Source organism: Struthio camelus, chromosome 14 (genome assembly GCF_040807025.1).
Source record: "Struthio camelus isolate bStrCam1 chromosome 14, bStrCam1.hap1, whole genome shotgun sequence".
Taxonomy (NCBI): domain Eukaryota; kingdom Metazoa; phylum Chordata; class Aves; order Struthioniformes; family Struthionidae; genus Struthio; species Struthio camelus.
This window is the reverse complement of record NC_090955.1, coordinates 15009033-15033849: the sequence shown is the minus strand read 5'-3', so window position 1 is coordinate 15033849 and position 24817 is coordinate 15009033. Positions and strand designations below refer to the sequence as shown.

The window sequence follows — 24817 nt, the reverse complement described above, 5'->3', positions numbered from 1 at the left end:
GGTAACAGCAGTGAGGGTCTAACTTGCCCTCTTCTCCTTCCCTCCCTCTGCGCCCTTGAGAGCGATACCTCCTGTGGCTCCCCAGCTGGTGATAATTTTGGATTATGACTCCACAAGCCTCAGGAGACCCTCATGTGAAAAAACAAAGGGTTCTCCAATTAGTTTGGGCACATCATTTTCTGTCTCTGAGGGCTGGGTTAATTGGAGATGTGAGTCCCTGGGATAGGGATGCCCTGGCCACAAGTGCTTTCTGCTTGGCCATTTCCTGTACCTGTGACTCACTTGTTCCCTTGCAAAACATGAAACAAATCTCCTTGCGTGTGCATCAGAGCAGATGATAAATCCAGTACTTTGTGGTTTCCACTGCTGATGCAGGATGTGGGAAAATAGAGGGAGCTCCCTCTTTGCTGATGGGCTTCCACAGGCTGCTGGCTTCAGGGCTCGGCCTTGGCGGGGGCGCAGGTTTCGGGTACAGCAAATAATGAAAGGAGGCTGCAAACGCAGGCCTGGGCAAGCTGGGGGCTTCAGTCTGAAGCCTGCCTTGCCTAGTGGCTTGCTAGGGAAGCCTTGGGCTCCCTGTGCCTCAGTTTCCCCATAGATGGACATGGCAACAGGTGACCTGCTGTGGTGGTACAGCAGCGTTACGAGGATCAGTGAGTCAGCGCTGGCTGTGGTACGCTGCGAGGGGACTGTCCCTAGAGCATGGAAGAAGAGGCTGTGTATCTGCCTGGCTGCTCAGCATGTAGCACTAATTGGTTTAATTACAGCCAAGTCCCCTTTGGCCTTGGTGCGTCCCGGCTGCTGCCAGCCGCCTTCTCTGAGCTGTCCTCTCCCGCCGCACGTGTGCTGCAGCGTGGCACCAGCCCTCTCCTGCGCCCCGACGCGGCAGCCAGCAAAGCCTCTTTCCCTTTGTCAGATAAATCTAAAAATAATCTCGTTATCCCCCGCTTTGTCCAAATCAACCTCAAGCCGAGCTATAGATAGCTGCGCGTGCGTCCATGCCCCTTGAAGGCCGGGGTGTCCGTGGAGTCGGCGGGGAGCAGCGCGGAGGGCACGTTGCAGCGGCCAGGATGCGCGTGCCCCTGGAGGCGGCAGGCGCCCTGGGGCCAGCGCCGGCCGGAGGGGCCGGGTCGCTGCGTTGCCCCCACCGACGGCCCTCGCCTCTGCGCCCACCTCGCTGCGATAGGAAGCGCTGTCCCCCGGATAAACACGCGCTTATCAGGCGTGGAGTTTCTGCCCGGTTGTGAAAGCACCTACCGAAAATAGCCTGTGGCGAGCGCTGAGCAAACAACGCCCCCGATAAGCGCTCCCCGGCCTGGGGGCCTCGTGCAACCCGGGGCTGAAACCTTCCCCTCTGCCCCCCATGAGGCTCTTCCCTGGGTGCCTGGGGGGACCTGTCCCCGTTTCTGCCGTGGCACGTGCTGGTCGCGGCGGTGCCTTCCCTGCCGGAAGAAGGCTCCTTCAGCCCCTGACAGCCGTAAGACGCAGCACGGTGCCTCCCCACTTGCGAAGAGGTTTCCTTCGAGCTTGCACAAGGGCTTCGGCCCCGTCTGCTCCCGAGCCGGGGAGGACCTCCTGCGGCGCACAGAAAGGCCGGGAGCGCTCGGCTCCGCTCTGCGCCCGGGCGCCCGTTTATTGCAGCCGGGACGGCGATGAGGAAGGCTGCGGACGTGCCCGTGGGTGCTCAGCCGCCCGCCTGCCCCGTCCTGCCCGGACGCAGGTGGCACGCGGGCCTCGTGGGCACGCTGCAGAGCAGGGACACGCCAGGGAACGGAGGGTGAAAGCCCCCGGGCAGAAAACGCTGCCAGTGGGTCCCGCACCTTCCAGTCCCTGGCTGGAAATGGGAGGCGCTGGTTTGACTGGGAGCTGCCCACCCGCGGCCGGGAGGCTGGGTGCCCGCTTGCGCGGAGAGGGGTGCTTTCCCAGCAGGAAAACACCGGAGCGGAGTAAGAGAGCCCGTTCCTCGGAGATGAGGAGGTCGGAGCTGGGTCAGTTGAGCGCGGGCTAATCCCGGGGTCAGGAAACGGGAACCTGAACCAGCGTTTGTTCCCTGCGGGTTAAGCAGGAATTACTGTAGCTAGTTAATCCCCGACCCCCTTGGCTCCGTCGCCAGGAACAGCCAAACGGGGACCGATTCTTGCTCTGGCGATGATCCCTACGTGCTAGAAATAGGGCCGTCGCCTGGCCGCTGCGGCCAGCCGGCCCCCACCGCTCCCAGCCCGCGCGGCCCTGTCGTTTAGCCCGGCTGGGCGCCAGCTCGTTGCTGTTGCCAGTAAATCCAGCTTACCGGTCGACAAACAGCAACGTTTGGTTTTTCCAAGGTGCTTCAATGGGGAAACCTCTGCGCCAGCGTCCCGGCGGGGGGAAATGAAACAGAAACTGCCAGCGCCGGGAGCCCGTCCCTTGTCGGCCCCAGGCAGCAGGTTGGGGCGAAGCGGGGGGTACCGGGGCGATGCCACTCGCGGGCTTCGGCGCCGGCAGTGAGCCCTTGCTCGGGGCGAGCAGCCGGCGGCCGCCCTGGTCCCGCGGCGGGCGCTCTTTCCCCGAAGCCGGGGGCCGAGCCGGCGCCTTTCTCGCGGTGCCTGGCCCAGCCTCCCCGCTGGGCCCCGGCCAGCGCGCCTGCCCTCGCGCCTGCGAGCGCTAAAATTAGCCGCCGACATCAAAGCGGGGCGAAAAAGAGAGGCCGGGTGTTTATTTTAATCAGAAATAATTTGTGGCCATGCATCTTCTTCCAAAACAAACAGAGCAGGAGCCCGCCTTTAGTAATTTGGGAAGCTGAAAGGGAGTTAAATAAAGACACAGATCTGTGACGGGGAAATGACCGGTCTCTCGTACTAAAATAGAGCTGCGGGAGCCGCTTTGCCCTTCCCCAGCTCCTCCGGCTGGCGCTGGGAAGAGAGGGTGGGAGCCGGGCCAGCAGGAGGGGGCTGCCCCGCGCTGCCCCGCTGGGTACCGGCGCCGCTGCTGGCGGCCCTGCAGCGCCGAGCGCTGTGCCAGGCGGCGGCGGCGGCGGACGCCCTCCCCGTCGCTCCCGCACGTGTGGCGCGCTCGAGCGTTTTGCGCGTTATCGCCCGCAGCAGAGCGGGTCCCCCCACGCCGCCGCGGGGAAGCGCTGGGCGCCGCTGGCGCCTCGCCGTGCTGCCCTCGGGGGTGCCGTTGTGGGGGGCCGGATAATAACGCCATCGGCTTTTACGAGCGCGCCGCCACCTCCGTTTGCGCAGCAGAGAGGAGCGGGCGCGCGTGTCGGAAAGCGGCGCGCGCCGGGGGAAAGCAGGCGCTGCGGCTGGCTGCAAGGACAGCCGGCTCTGGCAACGCCTGCGGGCGCGCGTCTGCGCCCAGGGCCACCACGGATCCGGCCCCGGCCTCAGCCCGCGGCGGACCGGCGGGTCCTGAACGCTGCAGCAGCTTCCCACAGCTCCTGGGCAGCGGCTCTGCCCCAAAAGCCGCCGGGCGGCTCGCTGGGCTGGGGAACGCGGGGCTCACCGGCCGCTCGCCCCCGCGGCCCCATCAGGGTTCGGCCCCACCGCGGGCATCCCAGAGCTGACCGCGCTTTAAGAGTTGCCTGTAGGATTACGCACGGGAAAAACCCACGTGACGGGAAACGTTTCCAAATTCCTGATGGAGCTGAGCCTTGGCGGCGCCGCGGTGGTGGTTCAGCTGCTGACAGGGCCCTGCTGTGGCCTGCAGACCTGGGGGAAGCATAGCTGGGGGGGGGGTGAAAAACCGAAGCGCTCTTCTTCACGCGGAAACGCGCTGCCTTTGCTGGCCACCTTCTCGCCTTGCTTGCGTTTTGTAGCTCGGAGACGTTTGAAATGCGTAAGGCAATGGTCTGGCCTCGCTCCCCCACCTGCTCTCTGCGGCGAGGGGAAAGTCCCATCTTACAGCAACTGATTAATTGCCCGTCAGTATTTTTAGCTAGCAAGGCCTGAATTTAGCTGAAGTTATGACAAAGGGGAATGCAATGCCAGGGAGGTCAAAAATGCAAACCTGCTGGCTCGGCTGCGCTGCGGGGCCGGCCGCCGCGCCGCAGCTGGGTAACGTGGCTCGAGCGAGGCTGCAGAGCCCAGCACGGAGGAAAACAAGTCCCCGGGCAAAACCCCAAAGCGCCCGCGCCCACGAGCGCTGCGCCTCGGCGGGCGAAAGGGGAGGCTCGCGCCGGGGGGTGCTGCGGCTCGGCTCTCCGAAGGCAGATCGCGTCGAGACGTCTGTGTCGGCTTCTGCAAGCGGCCAAATAGGAAGCGTGTTTGCAGCAAGGAGACGGAAAAGAAAAAAGATCTTTCTCTTTCAGCTGAGCCCTACGCGGCGGCCTCTGTACCAGCTGCGAGGGGGTACACGGCGAAACACGCAAGCGCCCCGCGAATCCCCCCGGCTTGAAACGGCGTCGTGCAGTCGCGGCGCTGCGGGCCTGCAAAACACGCCCCAGTCCCGCGGCTGTCCCAGCTTTGTCACCTGGGGCGAACGGCAGCTCGTATCATCTTTAATGATACGGCACGTGTCTTTCACCCCGAGGCTATTTTTTTTTTTTCAATTGAAAAATTGGGCTGCGGCGGGAGCTTCGGCCAAGCGCGGTTAATTGCCGATGAGGAGCAGGGAGCGCGCCGGGGGCCGGCCCGGCTCGCGGAGGGTCCTCTCCCCGCGGCACGGGAGCGGAGCGCTGCCTTCCCGTCCAGGTAAGTCCAAAGCACGGCGTTAAAAAAATAAAACAAAAAAGCAGCTAAGACATTAAAAAAGAAATCTGAGGTCACAGGTTTGCATCGGCGAGCACCAGCCCAAGGCCGGCGGCCCGTGCGCTCCCTCTCCGCCCGCGGGGGCCGATTTCCGCAGCGCCGGCGCGCGGCGTTGGCCGCACCGCTGCCGCGGTCGCCCGCTGCTAGCTGCCGCTTTCCCTCGGCAGAGGCGGTTGGGTTTCTTTGCGATCGTGGGGCGTTAAACGCTCGCTGTGTCCCGGGCCCTGAGGGCGACCGCGCTGGCTGTGGCGCGTTTGCCAGCTGCGCTGCGGTTGCTCCCGGGCGGCCGCGGTACCCGGCCTGCCGTGAAACCCTGGCGCCGCGCTCCGCCTGGGTGTTTCGGAAACGCCGGTCCCCCCGGTTTGGGGAGCCTCCGAAGCCGGGGGATCCCGGGGGCGACGTCCAGTCCGCGGGGCAGCGTTAGAGGTGGCCGGCGGTTCGGGGCGGGCTCGGGGCCGCGCTGTGCTCCCGCAGGCCTGGGAGCTGGCGCTGCTCTGCGCTGCGCTGGGCTCGCTGCCGGGCACCCCGCGGTGGCCCAGGGGACGCCAGGGCGGCCCCGGCGCTGCGGCAGCTCCCTGAGGGAGGCGGTCGGGGCTGGCTGGGGAAAAACGCGTGCCCCGACAGCCCGAGCGATCGATCCCTGCTGCTTGCCGCCGGCACGGGCAGCGCCGCCCCGCGCCCGCCGGGGACGGCTCGGCCGCGGTGACCCGCTGCGGGGGGCTCCGGGGAGGCGGCGGCCGGCAGCTGGCCTGGCAGGACGGGCCGGCCCGCGCGGCGAGCCGGGCTGACGTGCTGCCCGGTGCCAGCGCGGGCTACGGGCCCCTTCCCTGGGCGAGCCGGAGCGCGGCCCCCAGCCGGAGCTGAGCCCCAGCCTGCGGCGGCGGGACGCGGCGCCCTCGGGGCCAAGGGAGCTCGCGCGAAAGCTCTTGGCTGGCTGCAGCCGCCGAGAAAACTGGGGTTAATGCGTTATGATCGCAGACCGTTGCTAATCGGGGAATATCAGCGAAGGGCTTTTTTCCCCTGGAAAATCAGGAAAGGCGAGGCTCAAATTAAGATGCGAGGGAGGACGGCGCAGAGGCGAATGGCTGCGGAGCCGCGCGGCGGCGGCGGCGGTGATGGCACCGCGGTGGGCACCGGGGGGAGTCCCGGCACGGCCCGGACCCTCGGCGCAGCGCGGCGCTTGAGAAACTGGCACTCGGTGGGCTCGGGAGCCCGCTCAGCTCGGGCCGCCTGCGTAATCCCGCGCTGGTCCTGCCGGAGCGTCCGCGGGGAGCGGGTTTGTCCCTCGCGCCCCGTCCCCCCGCCCGGAGGCTGACGCCCTCGGTTCTTCCCTGGAGCACGGGCCGATTAGGGCCCGTTTTCTGGGGTGAGGGGCTCACGCAGTGCCACTGCGCGGGTTTTGCCTTTCTCCTTGATGCTTTTTATTTTATTTATTTATTTATATATTTTCTTGGACTACTGAAGGCTTTGAGTTGCTGGAAGTAGCACAGTCTAGTCCAGAAGTTGCTCCAGCCCAAACAGGCTGCACATACAAGGGAATATTACCGTCGGGAGCGCTGGGAGTTACCTGCCTCCACCTGTGCTTATGAGCTAATTAAGGACTTTTGTGAGTTTGCTAACGACCATAATCCCGGTGTAGTATTATGCCTGTGGCCTCAAAGCCAGGTGCTTCCGGGCTGGAAACTTCAGGAGATTCTTTGATTTTTCTGATGTCTGGAAGGAGCCGACTGCCTTGGGCTCCTGGGGATGTCCTGGGTGGCCGCAGGCACTCGGCACCTCGCTAAAGCCGGACATGAGCGTCCAAGAGTCCAGAAACGCGCTGACCTCGGCGAGGTGAGGGGCGGCCCGAAGTATCCCTCTGGGTCCCTGGCAAAAGGGTGAATCAGCCCGCACTCGCCCTCCCGGGAGCGTCGAGCGGGCGCGCTGCGCGTGGCGAGGAAGGGCAGCCGGGCACACGGGCACGCTCCTTGCTCCTGCGCCAGAAAGGGGTTTGTTGCTCCGAGCCGTTGGTCGTCACGTGTCTGCAAGAGCCTGCGCTGCTGGGCTGGGAAAGGTTAACTTCCTCGGGCGTATTATAATCTATTAATTAGGAAATAGATGCTGTTGGTAGAGGTTTGGGTTTCACCTGCTGTAACGTCAAGCGAAGGTCAGACCATCGGCTTATCTGGCATCCTGGTTTTCCCTAATTAAAGCACTTTGGTCCTTAGTAGCGCCTAACTCCTGAGGCAAAGGTAGGTGTCCCATCTCGCCGCGGTCTCGGTCTGGTTTTGCCTGTTGCGGTTACTTTCAGGGGCCTCGTGCTAATTTTTCTCCTGCGGTTATCTGCATCCCTCACAGATACCTTAGCCAACACTGCTGCTATTGTTTCCTGGTTGAATAGCAAGGCATTGTTTGGGGCTGGAGCAATAATCCCGCTCCCCCGTGACCCAGGGCTGAGCTCTCAAGTGAGCGGGGCGCCCAGACAGGCCTGGGGCGTCTCCGGCGTGTCGGTGCAGGCCCCCGAGCGGGGCAGCGAGGGAAGGAGCAGCCTTCTCCTCTCCGGGCATCGCTCCTCGCGCAGGATATCACCAACTTCACGAGCCTTCCCAGTGCGTTTCCTACCTAAAAGGCCCTTTGTCACCGGGGGAGAAGCAGTGGGAACCGCGTGACGCCGGCTGGCACAGGACTGCGGTGGATGCGCTGGCCGCAGCCCATCCCTGTTCCCAGCACACCCACGGTTGTTTTTACAGCCCAGAAACATTGCGCTCCTGATGTCATCAGTTAGCGAAGGTACTTTGGATGGATCGGATTGACGACAGCCGTTTCCTTGCAGTGACCTCAGCTCTGGGAACCAACTCCCGGTGCCGGGAGCTCTCGGGGCCCCGGTAGCGTTTGCCGCGGATGTAGAGCCTGCACCTGGAGCAGGGCGGATGTGCAGCCGGGCCTTCCCCTGGGACACAGCGCGTAGCTCTTCCCACTGCAATCCCAGCAGAGGTGACGGGAAGGCTCCTGTCACAGCCCAGCTTGGCCCCGCTGTTAGGGGGGAGCATGGGAGGCTAAACCTGGGACAGGGCACGTGGGAGGGCAGGAGGCCAGCGCCTTGCCAGGCTCTACTGGAGAGGGGGAGGAATAAGCAATAAAAATGGGGAAGGCAGAGGCGAAATCTCAGCGGGACCGACCGGTCCTTGGAGGAAGCCAGCAATCGTCAGCTTTTGGGGAGGTGTCTCAAGGCCCAAAGGGAGGATCGCGGGAAGGGCTTTGGGCAGATGCTGTGGCTCTCGGGGCCGCCGCAGTGTCTCTGTTCCTTGAGCTAGCAAAGACACTTACATGAAGAACTGGGTTCCAGGAGCTGTCCTTGTATCAACAGCAGACAGCAGCGACCCAAGCCACCTGCGGGCCCTGGACTTCACCCTGGGCAGCCCTCAGGAGATCAGCCAAGCCTGGATGCCCTCACTGATGGAGCAGCTGGGACAAATGAGCTGGGGCACCACGGCATCCCCTTGCACCAGGAGCATGACAGCTCTGCGTAACCACGGCCCCTTCCTGCGGCCCGAGCCCCCGTCAGCGCTCTGCTCCCAGAGGAGCAGCCTGCTCTGAGGACGTGCTGGGCTGGAGGCAGAAAAAGGCACTGGGTAAAACCCCTCTGCGACCAGTCGCTGATGCATTGGGATGTGCCGATCCCGGCGGCTGTCCCTGTTTCCCGAGCCCTGGGTGGTGGCTGCTTCCTTTACTTCCCCAAAGTAAAGGCGAGGGAGCAGTTCTCGCACATCACCGCAGCTTTCTGGTTGCACAGAGCACGTTTCCTCCCGCTAACGGCCAAAGTCTCAGTGTGCAATCCCCTCCCTGAGCTGTTCCTGCACCTTGAGACCCCCCGGGCATCTCCTTCCCCGGGGGCAGCTTGGCGCCCGCTGCCGTTCCTGCGCATGCCCTGGGGCGCCGCAGCGGTGCTCCGAGCGCGGTGATTTGGGGCGAGGGGCTGTGCTCCTGCGGCGGTCGCCTGTTTGCAGCGCGGCGCTCCGACCCGCCGGGCTGGCTGCCCTGCGGGGGCTCGGCTGCGTCACCGCTGCCGCCGCCGCAGCGCTCCCCTTCTATTTTCATTTGCTTTGCTTGTTTGCTGCATTGTTTCCTGTGCTCAAAGAGCTTCGGGAGGTCGCTCTGTGTCCGACCCACGGGAACAACGCCGGGCGGTCCCTCCGCTCTCCCTGGCTCCCCTGTGTAAGGAACCCTTTTTCCTCCCCACTTTATTTTCCCACTTTGATGTCCTTAGAATTTATTTTTGCAGCACAATTGTTTTCATGGTAAAATGGAAATGTTTCCCGTGGGTGGCTTTAAAATGAAAGGCTGAGCGAAGAGGCTAAAAATAGGGTAGCGCGAGCTGCCGGCTGAGCGCAGGGGGCCGCTCGGTTACGTAAGGGCCCCCCGCGGCTGGGAAGGGGGCACGGCGCTGCCCGTTCCTGAGCCGTCTCTCTCCGGGGCTAAGATGGGGTAAGCTCATTTGGGGCAGAGACGTGCCCTCTTGCAGGGGGGTGGCTGCCGGCCCCAGTTGGGGTAGGGAGCAAGGGGGATGCACGCAGGACCATCCATCACCAGCAACGTTGCGTGGAGCACGCGGACGGCCCCGGCTGCCACATCCTCGCCCCACGGCCCTTCGCCTCGGCGAAGCGGGTGACCCTGTGAGTAAGGCCAGCCGCGGGGCGGCTAAGCCTGCTGTGGGAGCCAGTAAACGCCAGCCAGGCGGGAGGAGAGCCTGCCATGCAATTAGCAGATTACACAGCGAGGAGGACAGGCGCCTCGCGCTGAGCTCCCAAGGGTTCCCAGGAATAGTTGCACCCGTGTGACTTTGCAGGGTGGCCCTGGGCTCGGAGAGGAGCTGGCAGGAAGGCACCGAGTTTGTTGTCTGTGCCCTGCACCCGGACGTGCTTTGCGCTCTTCACCAGTCCTGCTCTGTTTCTTTAGGGACAGCAAAACTGGGAGTGTGTTGATAAGGATGCCCAGGGGATGGTGGTGTGCTCCTGGGAGCAAAGCTGCAGGCAGGGCCCGGCCCCACGCGCCCCCCGGCCGGCAGCAGGGCAGCCCCGTGGTGGGAGACTCTGCGTCTGCAGGCTCCCTGCCCCCCTCAGGAAAGCTCCCGAGATGTCTCCTGCCTTGCAGAGCCTGGTGGCCGCTCCTGAGCTAGTTCTTACCGTCCAGCCCTTTCGTTTCCACACTGATGAAGTCAAAGAACCCTAAATAAGTATCCCACTCTGCACAGCCCCTGCCTGGCTGCCACCCAGGAGCCCCCTTCACAAGGGCCAAGCGAAGGGCTGCCCCCAGGGCTGCGGGCCATGCCCTTGCTTAGCTGTAGGACGAGGCTCTGAACCTTCATCCATCAGCAATGAGACTTCTTTGGAGAGCTTTTTAGGTGATGTCTCTCCAGGTGGAAAAACTGCCCTGTTAGTGGGAAAGTTCAGTCTTGTTTGCCCAATTGACTCATCTTCTTCCCTTTTATCTTCTCTCAGATGAAGTTTATTATGTGGAACTATGAATAGATTTTTCTCCTGACTGTGTGTGTCCAGCTATTGCCGTTTCCCTCCGAGGCATGACGTGAGCAGATAGCCTCCTGGCAGAGATTTGCAATGTATCATTATGGCTGTAGGAATAGGAGTGGATGAGTCGGTTTGTCTGGGGCCACCTCTTGTTTTTAATTTTTTTTCTTATTTTGGATGCATTTAATGACAATAGCTCAGCTAACGCCCCTGACTAAATCCCACTGCTGTAGCCCTTTCTAGTGCATATCTGCTTCTCTTCTGATGCCTCTAAGTGCTGACACAAAGATCTGGTTGCGTTTTGAGCCTTAAACACACGGCCAGTTCCTCAGGCTGGGCTGACCAGCTGGCTCCTGCAGGTCTGTCCTGGTGGCTGTTGAGCAGAAGTATCAGGGCTGTGAACTTGCATGGCGGTTTCACTCTGGTGGTAAACTTCCCATGGGAGAAGAGCATCACCTAGAGGGGTTACTGTGGGCTAGTGGTCTTCAGTGGCTGTGACAGCTGCGAGAGGAGTCCAGTGGCAAGCGCTTGGCATGCTGCTGAGTGGCTTCTCTTATTTCTTGCCCGGAACAGCCTCACACTGGGACCAAGGTGCAAGGCAGTCCCGCAACACGGGTGAAGGGCAGGCCCATGCAGCAGCAGCAGTGCTGGCAGAAAGCAACAGGACAGCACCTAAAGCAGTTCAATAAAAATAGATGGGAAGCTAAAACCGAGAGCTCTAATCATATGTGCACCGGCACGAGACGGGAGAGGGTAAACACAGGTGGCCACTGTTGGCCAACGTGCAAGCCCTGTGCCTTGGCTGGGGTGGCAGGGATGCCTGTGGGAAGCATGCGTGGGGGAACAGGCTCTAGCCATGGCCAGCTCCAACCTGCCTCCAGCCTCTGTCTCCTGGCAGCAGAAATAGTGCTGCCAGCCCGCAGTGGGGCCGAGGAGCGGGGCACACTTTCCTCGAGCGCACGCCGGGCTGATGCCCCCGGTGCATCGGCTCCCCGAGGCATCCCTAACCCGTGCTTGTGGCAGCGGCAGGCATGCGGGAGAGTGGGTCTGCATCTGGCTGATGAGTTGCCCTCTTCTCAACATCACAGGCGTGCCCGGGGTGACACCATGCGTTTCGGTCACGGCGCGGCAAGATCCCACTCGGTGCCTTTTTTTGTATTTCTCTTCCCTCTGCCCTGCCTGCCCCGTTGCCTTGCACCCGCCGGCCCGCAGGCGGGCCCACCACCAGCCAGGCTCGCTGCGGGGCCAGCGGGTGGGATTTCCCTAGAAATTCTCCGCGTTGCCCACAGTGGGCCTGGCAAGAAGGGACATTTGGAAAGGATCGGTGCGAGAGGGGGAAGCCTGGCTGCTCATCGCTGGGCTGGCTGGCCACGCGCACCTAACTGGGGGTGGGAGAAGGTCCACGGAGGAGCTGGGCGCAGGGCAGCACCTCGCTGCGGGTGCAGAAAGCTGCGGAGCCACCAGTCCCTCTGGGAGCATGTGGCGCTCCAGCCTACTCCAGATCAGTCTGTTGCAGGAAAAAGTCAGTCTGAATTTCAAAAAAATAGCATTGCTTTAGTCAGCCGCAGTTCACAGGAACCTGCCAGCTAGCTAGCTAGCTACCTGTGCTGTTCAAAACGCCTGCCGTATCCGTAGCCCGAATTCGCGTGGCTTCACCTTCCCGCCGCTGGCCCTTGTAACTGTGTCAGTGGCAGCAAAGAGGACGTTATATAAGGTTTATTCCCTGTGTAGGTGCCTCCTGGCTGTGATCAAGCCACCCTTTAGCCATCCCTTTGATTAGCTGAGCAGATTGGGCTTCTGGAGTCGTTTGATCTAAGCCATGTTTCCCTGCCTTTATCTGGGTTTGCAGGGATTAGCTGAAGCAGGAGGCGAGGGAGAGCCAACGGGCAGACGCGGCCATCTGCTCGCCGGTGGCAAAACTGCCACAGAGGAAAGGCGAAGGGCAGGCCCATGCAGCAGCGGCGACGCCGGCAAAAAGCAACAGGGCAGCACCTATTCAATAAAAATAGATGGGAAGCTAAAACTGAAAGCTGTAATCATATGTGCACCGGCACGAGATGGGAGAGGGTAAACACAGGTGGCCACTGTGTTGGCCAAAATTGCTGCTCCTGAAATACAGCTCAGCGACATGACAGGCGTTTTGGAGGCACGGCGTGGTGGCAGGGAGCGAGGCTGGCAGGGACGGCCCCGTGACTGCCCGGGCAGAGCTGGCACAGATGGCGCACCTTGCAGGGGCCAGGCGCTCCTCCATCCAGATCCACCCTGTGAAGTGATTTACATTAAAAATCTTGGCATGGATTGACCTGACCCGAAACTGTAAAGAGATAAAGTGCCAGATGGGTGAGCACGTGCCGTCCTTCCCGCAGGCTGTGCCACTGCCGCGCGAGGCGGACGAGGGCCGCGCTCTGCCTTGTCTTCCTCTGTCCTCCTTCCTATGGCCTTGACTGTACAAAGCCCTAGCATAGATAATTCCTCCTTGCTTTTCCCTCAGGGCTCAGTGCTAGTATCCACGGTTGCCCGAGCAGATGCTCGTTTCTTTGGGGCTACGTTTTGAGCTCGGTAGTGTCCTGGCATGTTTGCTGGAGGCCGGAGGTTAGAAACTGCCCTGGGCAATCAGGTTGCAATTGTATCTTCTCTGTTCTTCCCATCTGCTGCTCCGATGTTCTTGGTGCTGACGGACTGAGCCTGAACGCGGGGGAGAGGGGACGACTCGGGTACAAGCGGCTGTGTTACAAACCCTGCTGTGATCTGTGGAGTCGTGGGGCTCCCCAATGCCCTACTGCTTGCAGAGAGCTCTCCTGGCCCTTGGGAGCCTCCAGCAACTCCAAATCCTGATGCGGCTGATGCACCTGAAGGTGTCTTTTGGTTTCTCTCTGGAGAAATGTGAGGCACAGGCTGTGCAGGGGCTCTGCACGTGGGGCTCGGTAGCCTGGTTATACAGCTTGCCATCCCCTGAGCTGGGGAATGCTTTACACTAGCCATTTACTTTGAAATTGCTCTTAACTCAAGCCAGGTTAGGTTAAATTGCAGATGGAAGTCAAATATTTACAGCGGTCAAATCGTACTTAGCTTACATTTCATAAAACCCCGAGTGGGCAGAGATGAGAAGCAGCAGGTTGGCATCTGCCCGCTCGTGGCAATGAACTGAAGTGTGGAGGTTTCCCTCCCCGCGGTGTGGGCCTGAGCCGTGGGAGGCATCCCCACTCGCCAGCCCGTGGTACTGCTGTCCCACGGCCCTTGTGTCCTAAGGGTGCCTGCACAGATGGGACCTAGCACTGGTTATTGTTTAGATTCATCCTTGGGGTTATTCAGCAATCATTAACCCCAGCAAAGGGGCGAGCAGAGTGAATTCTTCTTTCCACCTCTCCCTACTTGGCATCTTCCACTTCGGTGACACTAATGTCCCACGGACTGGGCCTGACCAGTCTCATGGCCATGAAGTTCCCGGCAGTGCCTTACTTGGGTGAGTGTGTAATAAATGATTTACTTGTTGCGAGCACGGTGTCCTCACAGCTTGATTGGGAAACCTCTTTGTACACTAATTCTTATGTTGCATATAAATATTTGTAAATTGGCAGTTTTGCCCTATTGACACGTACGGGCAGGTTTAATGCAGTTGAGAGCAGATATAGCGAAGATCAATCTTGCCCTGGTGATTAATGGATTTGGCTGACCTCATTTCCCTTTGCTGTTCCTGAGGGATACCGGTTCTGTGTGTATTTTTGATGTGGATTTCCTATCAGTTAAAGCATTGGTTTAGATTGATGGGTTTTTAAGGCCCAGAAGAACAATGATCTCCATCTAGCGTGGTCTGCTCTATAATAGGCACTATTGTGATTCTTGCATTCTTGGGTAAACCATTTGTGTGGTTAATTACCCTTGCTGTTAAGTAAAATAATTGTGTCTCACTGAAGACTGGAAGTTGAAGAGAGAAAAGGTCAGATACTGGCTCTGCTTCCCTCTTTTGTCACCAGCTTGTCCTTGCCTAGGTACCTGTTGGCAGAGGCTAATCACTTCAGAAACCTCCCATTCACCAGCCTGCGCAGATAAGTGGTAACCAGGCTGGTTTCCAGACCACTGGCCACTGCTGTAGCTCTTCTCTAACCCCCACTCTGACACCCTGAGGAAATGGTCTCTATGGATTCAGACCAATTCTGATGAATTTGCATGACTTGGTGAATAACGAATTGATCGCTTGCCAGCAGGGCTTGCGTCACATAGTCCCTTGGCCATTTTGAGGGAAATGTGACAGGAAAAACCAGTATTTATTAACGATCTTCCATTCCAAGGGAAGCATCCTGGTGAAACCCTTGTGGAAGCGGCTGTGAGCGGAGAAGCCAGGTTTCCCGGGTGGTGTTAGGCAGTGGGCTCTGAGCGGCTGCAAATCAGGGGAAGTAAAAAAGTGAATAAGACAAGGCGAGGAGTGGCCTGGGCAGCACATGCTAAGGAGAGATTGCTGCGGAGTCTGAAAAAATGTTACCCAGAAGGAAACATTGAGGCAAAAAAGAGGCTTTCAGGCAAAGCGGCCTGGGACGTCAGGGGATGCTCGACCCTAAAGGAGCCGCAGGTGAGGAGGACACCAGGAGCAGGAATTGCAGAGGGACGTTTCATTCTTCCAGAGTCTGCATCATGCTTAATGTTATTCTTATCTCATGATGTACCTAGCTGTATTAAGGTGCCGCTAGGCAGAAACTGGGCACCTTTGCAGATGGGCATCGTAGGGTTGAAGGCAGTTTGGGTTTGCGTGAGATTAGCAGCACATTGCCCCGTATTTAGCTGTTAGTTGCAAATAGGTGTTGACATGACCCTGTTATCCTAATTTTCAGAGTGAACACTGCCCTCAGATGACTCCTGTTGTCTGTCTGCACGCTCACAAAGACCTTATTGCCCTGATTACTGCTGTGCCATGGTTTTTAGGTTTTCTTTGCATTAATGCCTGGAGACATAATGGCTTTAAAATGAGGGCTAAGATGCTGAAAACTGCTCCAGCGATAAGGAGTCATCAAGGCAGGGAGGTGGAGGGGTCTGTCAGCCAAACTCAGTCGATGATGCACTGAGTCCTCCCATTTCCTAAAGCCCCCCATAACAGAAAAAGCTATGAAAATGAAAGAAACCTACATTTTCAAAGATCTTCTCTCTTTGTCTAAAAGAAAGAGGGAGAAGAGCCTGAGCACATTTCTTATCTTCCATGGGGCATCCAGCAGTGGTGAGGCTGCCCAAGTGGAGACACAGGATTTAGGGCTTCACGGATGGGTTAGAAAAACTCTCCTGGGTTTCCCCTCCCATGCTCCCTGTTGTGGCTGGTTTAACGTATTGCACTGGTGCCATGCCCAGCAGCTTCGGGGGGGAGACCTGCCTTCCTGACGCCTGAGCACATTTTGCCACTGAAAGCCACATCAGATAGTGGGACCGAGGAGAAGAGCCATCGGCTCCCCAAGCTGCCAAGCAGAACATGGCCCACACGTGGCACCTGCGTGTCAGAGCTGCCCGCGGACGTGGCGCAGCCACAGCTGTCATGCAGGACATCGGCCACGGCAGAGTGGCGTGCGGGACGGGGCCACGTTTCTGGCTGCCCCATGAATGGGGGCACAGAGGCAGCACTGCCGATGTGCGTCAGGGATGGCCGGAGTCCTTGCTGAGCAGTACAAAGCCTGTCCAGATGAAGGTGATGGATAATAATAATCCTTTCTAGCGTTCAGCAGAGGTGTGCCACGTGCTTCCCAGGCAAGAATGAACTAAGCCTCTTGTCTTCGTTACGGGGGTGGGATACCCAATGTAAGCCCTTCTCTGCTTGCTTCGGCTCGGTATTATGATTTGCGTGCATGTCCCCTGCTGTCATAACGTGAATCCATGTGTGTTGAGGGAACCAAAATGCTGCAGCTGGTAGGATTTTGTAGACTTTTTCATTAACCTTGGCCTAGATGAAGTTTGGTTTGATAATCCCTACACGGATTGCCTAGATCAGGGCAATCTCAAGATGGGGAGGGAGAACGGTCAGGAATATTGTTCAAGTAATTTCTCCAGCTCTGGGACCCTGCTCAGAGATTTGGATTGAAAGGGGAGCAGCAGCATTTGCTCTGTGCCTGTCAAAACTCACATTCCTCCCTTCTTTAGCATGGCTGCTGTCCTCACAGGTGGCTGCTGCTGGGGGTATTTTGCTTGCAAGCCTGCCCTACTTTGGATCAGCCCACAACATCTTTTATTTTGAGGTCAGTGACAGCTGCTGGCAGACCCAGCCTTACTCTGTGTTTTGCTTTTTAAGCAGCTCAATGCAGATACAAAATTAACAGCTTTCTTGGGCTGCTTTAACTGTTTCATTATTTGTGCAGAGGAACTGAGGATGAATTGGTGTGGCGCACATGGCTTCCATGCAGCTGCAGCCGTTTGTGTCAGATGAGGATTTGATCCTTCTGCTTAATCCCAGGTTTGGTTTTATTGAGCCCTTACTAATATATGCGTTCTTCTGAGCTCATGTATAATCTGCAGTATAATTCTTGTATTCCTCTTCCCTAGAGGAAGGAGGCGAAGGAGAGAGCGGTTCTTTGCAGCTGTCTGGTGCCCTTTGCATCCTCCTCCCTCCAGAACATGCTGTGGTTTTCTGGCAAGGCATTTTGTAGCGCATCGCTCACGGTCCACTCCCTGCCGGACATGCCACCAGGGCAGTTGCTCCCCGAATACCCGCTCGAGTTGCTCTCTTTTACCTCAGCTCTTCTGCTGCCCTCCACCCCGAAGAGCCCAGCTCGGAGAAGCTCCTCGGTGCGGGGTCATTGCTGTGCTCAGAGGAGCACAGGACGGTCCCTTTCTGCAAACAGCTCAGGGGGAGGGGGGAGAAGGAATTTCACTAAGAATTTCCTCGCTGAGGGCCCTGATTCCTGGCCGAGTCTCTTGGGAGAGGAATTTAAGCAGGCTGGGATGTGTTTGGGGCGGCCAGCGGGTGCCGGGCCACGCATGCTGCTAGGACGGATGCTCTACAGCTCCCTCGGCCCCTCTCTGCCAGCCTCCCGGCAGCCCTAGCAGCCTGGGGCGTTCCCAATTCCCGGCCAGCCAGAAACGAGTGGGGCTCCTCACTCACAAAAATGCAAAAGGAAACTGCGTCTGGCCTCAGCGGTCGAGCGTGAAAGTGGAGGGACATGCAGCTGTGATTTTGCCCAGATCAACACTGAGAAGCCCCGCAGAGCTTGCGACAAAACGGTTCGGATGCATAAAAGCCAGAGCGTGTCCCCCTGTTCCCTCACTTCTGCCAATCTCTCCCGCACAGGTTTCGGTAGTCGCCGGTAGAAGAGGAGGCATGCGGCGACGGAGAGGAGGGAAGGAGGGAGGTTAAGCTCGCGGCGGCTCAGGCTGCCCCAAGGGGCCCCGGCGGCTGCGTAACTGCAGGTAATGGCGTCGGAGCGACCGGGGAGGCACCCGGAGCGTTTCCGGGCATCCTGAAACGGAGATCCCATTCCTCTCCTCGCCCTGCGCGGGAGCTGCCCTGCGCGCTCGCCCCTCCGCTGCAGGGGCTGGCGGCATCCCCAGACCCGCATGCGAGGGGCGGACAGTCCCCCGCCGCCGGGAGAGCTGTCGCTGCGCAGCCGCGGGCCTCGGCGGGACTTCCCGCTGTCGCGGGGCCCACGGGCCTCAAGGCAGCACGGCACGGCCTCTTCCGCAAGCCTTCCCCGCCGTCGCGCGGCTGCTCTCGCCGCCTCGCAGCCCGAGCCGTCTCCCCACATGTCTGCGCAGCACGTGAACTGCTGTTGCCCAAAAGCAAGAGTCTCTCGCCAGGCTGGAAATAACGGCCTCTCCGCAGGAGCCGTTCTCTCCCCGGCTTGCTCCTGAGCTGCGCTGTTCTCCTTTTGCTCGCCGCTGTCTCTGCTCCATGGCGTTTTGGGTACTGAGAACAGCCGGAATAATTAGCGCTTTCGGTGCCGCTTGCTCGTCAGGGACATTGAAGCACTTTGCACATTTCACATTGCCTTGAAGAAGTAGGTCAGCATAAAATCTCCTTTGGAAAGAGAAGAAGCACGGAGGATTAATTAACTTGCACAGTATTGCACAGCCAGGCAACTGTCGTGCTTCCGAAAAGCACGATCCCCCGGTTGCGGGTCTCGCTGCGGGGCAGCAGTCCTCCCCTTAGCGCGTTATCAGCACAGTCCGTGTTCGCTCCTCCACGCTGCAGCGGGGAGCTCATGGGTACAGCCTTGTTCTTACTCTGGCTGATTTATAAAGTTTTCTTCGTTACAGTAATGCAGCTCCCTTTAGCTGAAGCCTGGATGTTCACAGGCAGGGCCTGTTTAAAAGCAGCATAATCTGTCTCATTACGTAACGCGAGCAGCCCTGCACTGAAAATAGCAAGAGGAAGAGTCCCTGAAGAAGCAGGAGAAACGGCAGAGAAAGGATATATCCCAGAGCTGAATTCACAGGAGATGACATTCCCAGTCAAAGTCGATTCACCCTGTCCTCTTGTCATTGCCTGAACTGTTGGTACTTGCGCTCCAGAGACTATAGGCTGGGAGCGCTCTTTGACATCTGCTCCTTGGCGCTGGAGACCTGATGGGGCATATTCTTTATAGCGGGAAGAGCGTGCTGCTCGCCCATGTCATTCCTCGTCTTGCACACATCTTCTCATTTGCACATTTAGCTGTGGGGAGCTGGTGGGGAAAAGGCTAGCAGGGGCTCAGTGCGGGCGAGCACTGCAGGAAAGGGCGGGAGGTTGCTCAGGTACTAGCCATTAACACACACACACACATTAAAAGATTTTCTGGCAGAGGGCAAGGTCTAGTATGGAGTGTAGGAGTCTACTCAAGAAATAGCAATGACATCTGAAATAACAAAGCCTAGTCCTCCTTGGTGCCCATCACGCAACCATCATGACCTTGGTGCTCATCATGACCTTCCCTGTGCAGCCATGGTCATGGGCCCTTGAAGCTGTGGAGCGCAGCCTCTGCTGTCTCCACAGCTTTTCGCTTCGCAGGCAGCCAGCTGACGGCCCACCTAGCGAGAGAGCCTAGCAGACCATGACTTTCTGCAGCGAGTATCATTCTTACCTTCAGATAATTAGTGAGGAAAATTCAGTTTGGTGGAAGGATTCTGCTCTTCTGTGAATAAAGAGGATTTATTCTGAGACATGCTGGACCTCTTCATTTAAGAGAACCTAGTAGAGTTTTTCCATTCAAAGTTAGATGAAAAGGGTCATCCACAAAACTAAAAGATACGTGAGGGTTATAATCCGACTTCTGCAATGTTGCCGTCTCCCTGATGGCTGAATCAAGAGGCAGAAGCATAGGCGGCTGCTCTGAAGAAAGCTAGCGGGATGAGTAGGCAAGGGAAAGGAATAGGAGGAAACCCACATCCAGGCTCCTCCACAGGAGATAAAATGGTATATTGACTGGTGTTATCCCCAGGGGCAGATTGAAGGGGAAAGGGGAAGGGATGGAGGAGGAAGAGGGACGTTGGATCCTGAAGCGGTGGGGTTAATGCCAGAACACCAGCAGCACAAACACTGCAGTTTTGGGGTTGCTGCAGGCTTGGCTGATAAGGGAACAGAGTTGTTAGTTAAGTTTCTGCAGTCACGAGCAGGAGTCACACTTAATTTCTGCTAGGAACGCAGAGCTGACGTGTTGTCAGCCCATCTGCGTTGAGATTGATAGCTGTGTGTGAGGAGTCCTGGCTTGTTGGACAAAAGCCATCCTGTGATGTGCAAAATACAGTCAGTCTCCTCTGAATCCCTATTTTTGCCAGCATTTATTCCTGTTGCTTGATTCACTGCTGCAGAATCTTACAGGCATTAAATTGGCTGAATTGGAAAGTTTTCTGCAACCGGTTCGTCACTGGTTGACTTGATCAGAGCTATTTGCTGCTGCCGAGCCAAAGCTTCTCACCTTCGTTCACCTTGCAGATACCTTACAAAGGGTCTGCTGGGACCATCCCCGATCCTGCAGAAATTCAGGGGGAACAGAATTTGGGGAGTGTCTTGCCAAGTGAAACCAGGCTGTGCAAAGGAGTTGCAAAAGTGAAAATGGAAATTGAAGGGTGGAGAGGTTTGAAGCAATGATGAAGGATGACTCACTTATTTTGACTGACCTTCACATCTGAACTGGCTTTTCTCTACCCCAAAAAGTCCCCACTTCTATACTCCTGTGACCAGTAGTGGTGACATTTCTACAGCTGTACGCGGGTAGGTGTGGTGGGGTATGTGTATGTGGGACGCCAGCCAAGCCCCGGGGTCATCTGGCTCAGGAGCTTCCAGAAATGTTCCCTGGGGGAGTTTCACTCTTAGCTGTGCCCCTCTTTACATGCTCTGCAGTTTGTGCTAGTTAGCCAGTGACAAAACAGTGCAAGTGCAAACGTAAAGATGCCAGAGAGCAGGCACTAAAAGGGGAGAGCTCACCAGCTGCTCCCTGGCTCAACGTGGAGGGCACTTGCCCTCAGCGCCTGGGCATGCCACTGCGAACTGAGAGGTTCTTTGGCCAGGCTCGGGTGCTCTTCTGAAAGCCCAAGTCCCCAGATCAGCAGTTCATCCCTAAGCACTACTATAATAAACATCATTGTCCCACATAAGATTTGACCACCATGAAGACATACGCTGGGAAACTACTGTCTGTGAAACACAATCTGAAGTACCCAATCGGTTTGTCTGAACAGGCCTGGGCAAAGAGCTGAGCTCCCCGGTATTTGTGTCCCGGGGAACTCAGTGCTGCTGCAGTGGGACAGCCAGTCGTGCAAGACCCAGCCGGGGATGCTGCCGTAGGCCGAGCGTTAGTGAACCCTGAGGGGAGGGCAAAATGCACTGCACACTTTTGGATGCTTCTTTACTTGTGTCAAAAGCCAGCGTAACGGTGCACACTGGAGATGACCAACTGCAGCAGAGGGGAAGAGGGAGCCCCCAGCCTGCCGAAACAGCCCTTCTGCTGCTGCCCGTCCCTGATGGGATCCCAGAAAGGAGCAAGGAGCAGGCTGATTTATTTCCTGAGAAATGTCTCAGGGATGTCTGCTCTAGGGGAGGCCTGAGCTCAGAAAAAGGAGAACCAGAAAGTGGAGCTGGAGGAAGGCAGGAGGTGGGGGATGGCTCTGCTCGAGTGTAGGAGTGTAAGAAGAGGAAACCGAAACTGCCAGCTCCTTCCTGTGTCAGCAGGGGCTGCAACAGCCTCCCTGCACCGTAATGTCTCTCCTCATCCACTGAGCAAAAAAGCTTCTACTCAGCAGGCAGGAGTGAGAGGCTGATCCAAACTGAAAACAGTAACTTTCTGGGTTTCAGTTTTTATTCTGACTGCATGTCTGAGGCTGTGCGGGGTGGCGAGCCCTGGCCCACCACCCCAGCTGGCTTTAACATCCACGTGCCAGCATAGCAAATTCTCAGTGTGTTGCACTGTGATCTTCCAGAAGAGCTTGAAGTTCAAGCTTGGGTGATGCCACCACGCTGGAGCTGTCACGGCTGGATAACACCAGTTCTCTGTCCTTTCTTCCCTCAACTGGAGGAGGTCCTTGCTCCTCCCAGGAGAAAACAGCAGCTCTTTCCTCCGTGTGTGACAGCTAGACTGAAGAGCCCATCTTTCCCCTGGGGAAAGAGGGTTTCCTGTAGCGGAAAGCTGGGCAGAGCGCTCTCACACTTGCAGCATGGCCCACCTAGTGCTCCAGCCTTCCTGGATTACTGGCTTCCCCCTGCTGCCAGTGCAGCAGCTCATTAGCGCTAATGTTTGAGCTCTGCGAATGTTTCAGGGCCCAAACTGACTGATGCCTGAGGTGTGAGGAGATGCAGGGTTTGCAGTTTCATAGAACAAGGGTTTTTCTTTTCCATACAAAGGTAGCCCAGGAAATGACGCCCCAAACCAGTGTTATAAATGCAAGCCAGGGAGGTGGGGGGGTCCTGTGGGAAGCTGTGGCTGTGCAATTCAAGACTCTGCCTTGCCATGCAAGAAAATTCAAAAAAAAGATGCTATGGAGAAAAAGCCTTCTGGCCTCTTCTAACTTTTGGGCATTTGCTATCTATGCATTGTTCCTTTCATTTGGCATTTGGCATATAATTATTTTATCTTGCAATAACATAGGCAAACTCTGCTGTGTCAGGAACTCACTAGGTAAGAGATAGTCCCGTTGAAGAATTACAGCCTCAGTAGACAAGACTGAGGGGAACGAGGGTTCACAACAGTAACTGGTGTTTTGTTATCAGGAGCCCAAGCTGGATCTGAGTTAGCAGCCTCAGCAGGCTGCGGTCTCCAGGGCTCAATATTGACTGAGTGGACTATGCAGGCTTTCTGGACCTGGGATAGTCATCCTGGAGCCCCTCAGGAGTGGGCTGGCAGCTGGACAAGCAGGTCTGGCAAGAGTCCTTGAGCAAGGAGGGGGCTGAAGATCTCCCCAAAAAGGCCAGGGAACGGTTGCATGAATTGGTAGGTTAGAGGCAGCTCTTCATTGCTGCCCTCTTTTGTGGTTGCTCTTCTGCAGTCTTTCCTGGGCAGTGGAGCAAGTCCCAGCAGGATGGTGATGTTTGCAATAGGTCTGAGGCTTCTGCAGAAAGTCAACAAGTGCAGCAGGTTTGGGCACACAGCAGGGGATGGGCCATGGCATTCAGTTCTTTTCCAGAGGTCACACGTCCTTCCCACTCATCTGAAGCATAGCCAACAAATTAAACCCTTAAACTGTACTTTACAGATGTTTTCATTTGTGGTTCCTGGATCTGGTCAAATCAGTTAAAAGGAACTTGGAGTGAGGAAAAACCATTCTATTAATCACAGCCTTTTGCAGAAAAGCACAGATCCTTCACCTGCAATCCCTCATACCCTGACGCACACAGCAGTAGCTGTCAGCCCTGCATCTCTGCAGCTCTTGAGAAATCCCAGAGCAGAGCTTCCATCCCAGTAAACAAAGTTTGGTTCTGTTTATCGTCCATGACTCATCCATCAATTTGTAATTGCCCAGGAGTAATAGAAAGTGCCTGGCAAGGGACAAGCCTTGCCCGGCAGGCTTCTGAACTGCTGGTGCCCAGGCAGCTGGCTTTGCTGCGGACCTGCAAAAAAAATCCTCCAGCATTATCCTTCTTCTTCCAGATCCATTCTCTTAATTATTGTTTCTGACCCTTTCGGGACTGAGGACAGAGCATGGAATCTATTTCCGTATAAGACATCTTTAAAGCATGGCATTTTCCATTTACCATTTACCCTATTAAAATAAGTGCTGTCCTCTTTAGTGGCCTAGCTTTTTCAGTACTGAATCAGACACGTCATCTGATGAATGTTTTGCAAGTAAATAATAACTAGAACCATGTGCATTAATTTGAACTACCATAAGCATGGTACAAATGACATGGACCACCCTATGCAGACAGAGCACAGGCTTAATTCAGATTGTAGATGAGGACTATGCAGAAGAGAACTGTCTTGGTTGGAACTGGGCTGATTTGGTGAGAAGTTACGGAGTTTTTTCAGCTTAAATCTCATGGAGCAGTCGTGGTTTTTGCATAAAGGAAAACTTGCAGCCCTCTTAAGGTGAGGATAATATTGATCTTTGTAACATTCCTCTACTCTTTGCAAAAGTAATGATTCCTAGATCCTTGGCAGGGGACACAAAAAATGAATATGCATGAACTTTATGCTCAAGGGAGTTTCCTCAGGACAGTGGATTTGACACTGGCCAGGAAAGAGAAGTTTGCTCTGCTGCTTCCTGTATTGTCTGCGTTCTGTAAATAAACAGAAGAGCTTGTTCCTTTAAACTGTCAGTCTGGCAGTTTTCACTAGCTCTTAAAAAAATACACGTGCATACACACACACACACACACACACACACACACACAGAGTGGACACAGGCAAGAAGATGGTGTTTGTGGGAGTGGGATGTTTGTTGCCAATTTAGTTTGTGAACTGTTTTGGCAGTGTGAGAAAGAGGTACCTTTCAGACTGCTGGGACGAGCGGAGCTCCAGCAGGGCTTAGTGCTGCATCTCCTTTGCCTTGGCAAGGAGAGGTGTTGCTATTGCAGCATCTCCCAAGTGCCAGTAGAGTTGAGGATTACATATACAGTAGCCTTGAGTCATTCCCAGGGGGAGATGCTTAGCGGGAGTGGTGTGGGGTCAGCCGCAGTGCCCAACACGTGAAGGACCAGCCTTGACTGCACCTCCCGGAGCACGGCTTGCTCAAGGCTACGGTCCAAACCAACAGGGCCTGGGGGCCTGGAAAACAATAGCGGGTCCTAGTGTCCACGAGCAGCGTGCAATCCAGGGTAGTGGCGGGCGGAAGGGCATAACGAGAGCCAAGCTATACCACGGCCCTGCCAAGCCAGGCTTGATGTCAACGTCTTATTACAGGCATGAATTGTACCAGGGAAGCTGATCCCGGGAGGGGTGGGGAGACATCCGAGTGACTCGCATATCCTGGATCCGCTCCCCCGCTAAATAAGAAGGACAGAAAGAAGTGCAGTAAGGAACAAAGCTTGAGGAAACCTAACGCCTCCACGAGCATGTGAGAATATGCTGGAAGGATAATCAGGCAGCGGTCCTCTGAGTTTGCGCCTCGGCACCATCCCCCTGGGGCTGGGGAATGGGAATCAGTGTGAGCTTTGGAGCGGCTCGGTGAGGCACATGGTGTTCCTGAGCTTGCAAGCAAAGATTAAAACTA

The 24817-nt window shown here is 57.0% G+C and overlaps 1 long non-coding RNA gene across 3 annotated transcripts; it reads left to right on the top strand.

Annotated features, from left to right (window-relative positions):
* Positions 1-3949: 3949 nt before the first annotated feature.
* LOC138060977 (uncharacterized) lies at positions 3950-19336 on the top strand. Of its 3 annotated transcripts, XR_011134509.1 has the most exons (4): positions 11677-13694; positions 16346-16440; positions 16561-16655; positions 17490-19336. It is a non-coding gene; the product is annotated as an uncharacterized lncRNA (long non-coding RNA). The 3 variants fall into 3 exon arrangements; XR_011134510.1 differs by lacking the exons at positions 11677-13694; positions 16346-16440 and adding an exon at positions 3950-4670; XR_011134508.1 differs by lacking the exon at positions 11677-13694 and having other exon boundaries at positions 13714-16440.
* Positions 19337-24817: the final 5481 nt, after the last annotated feature.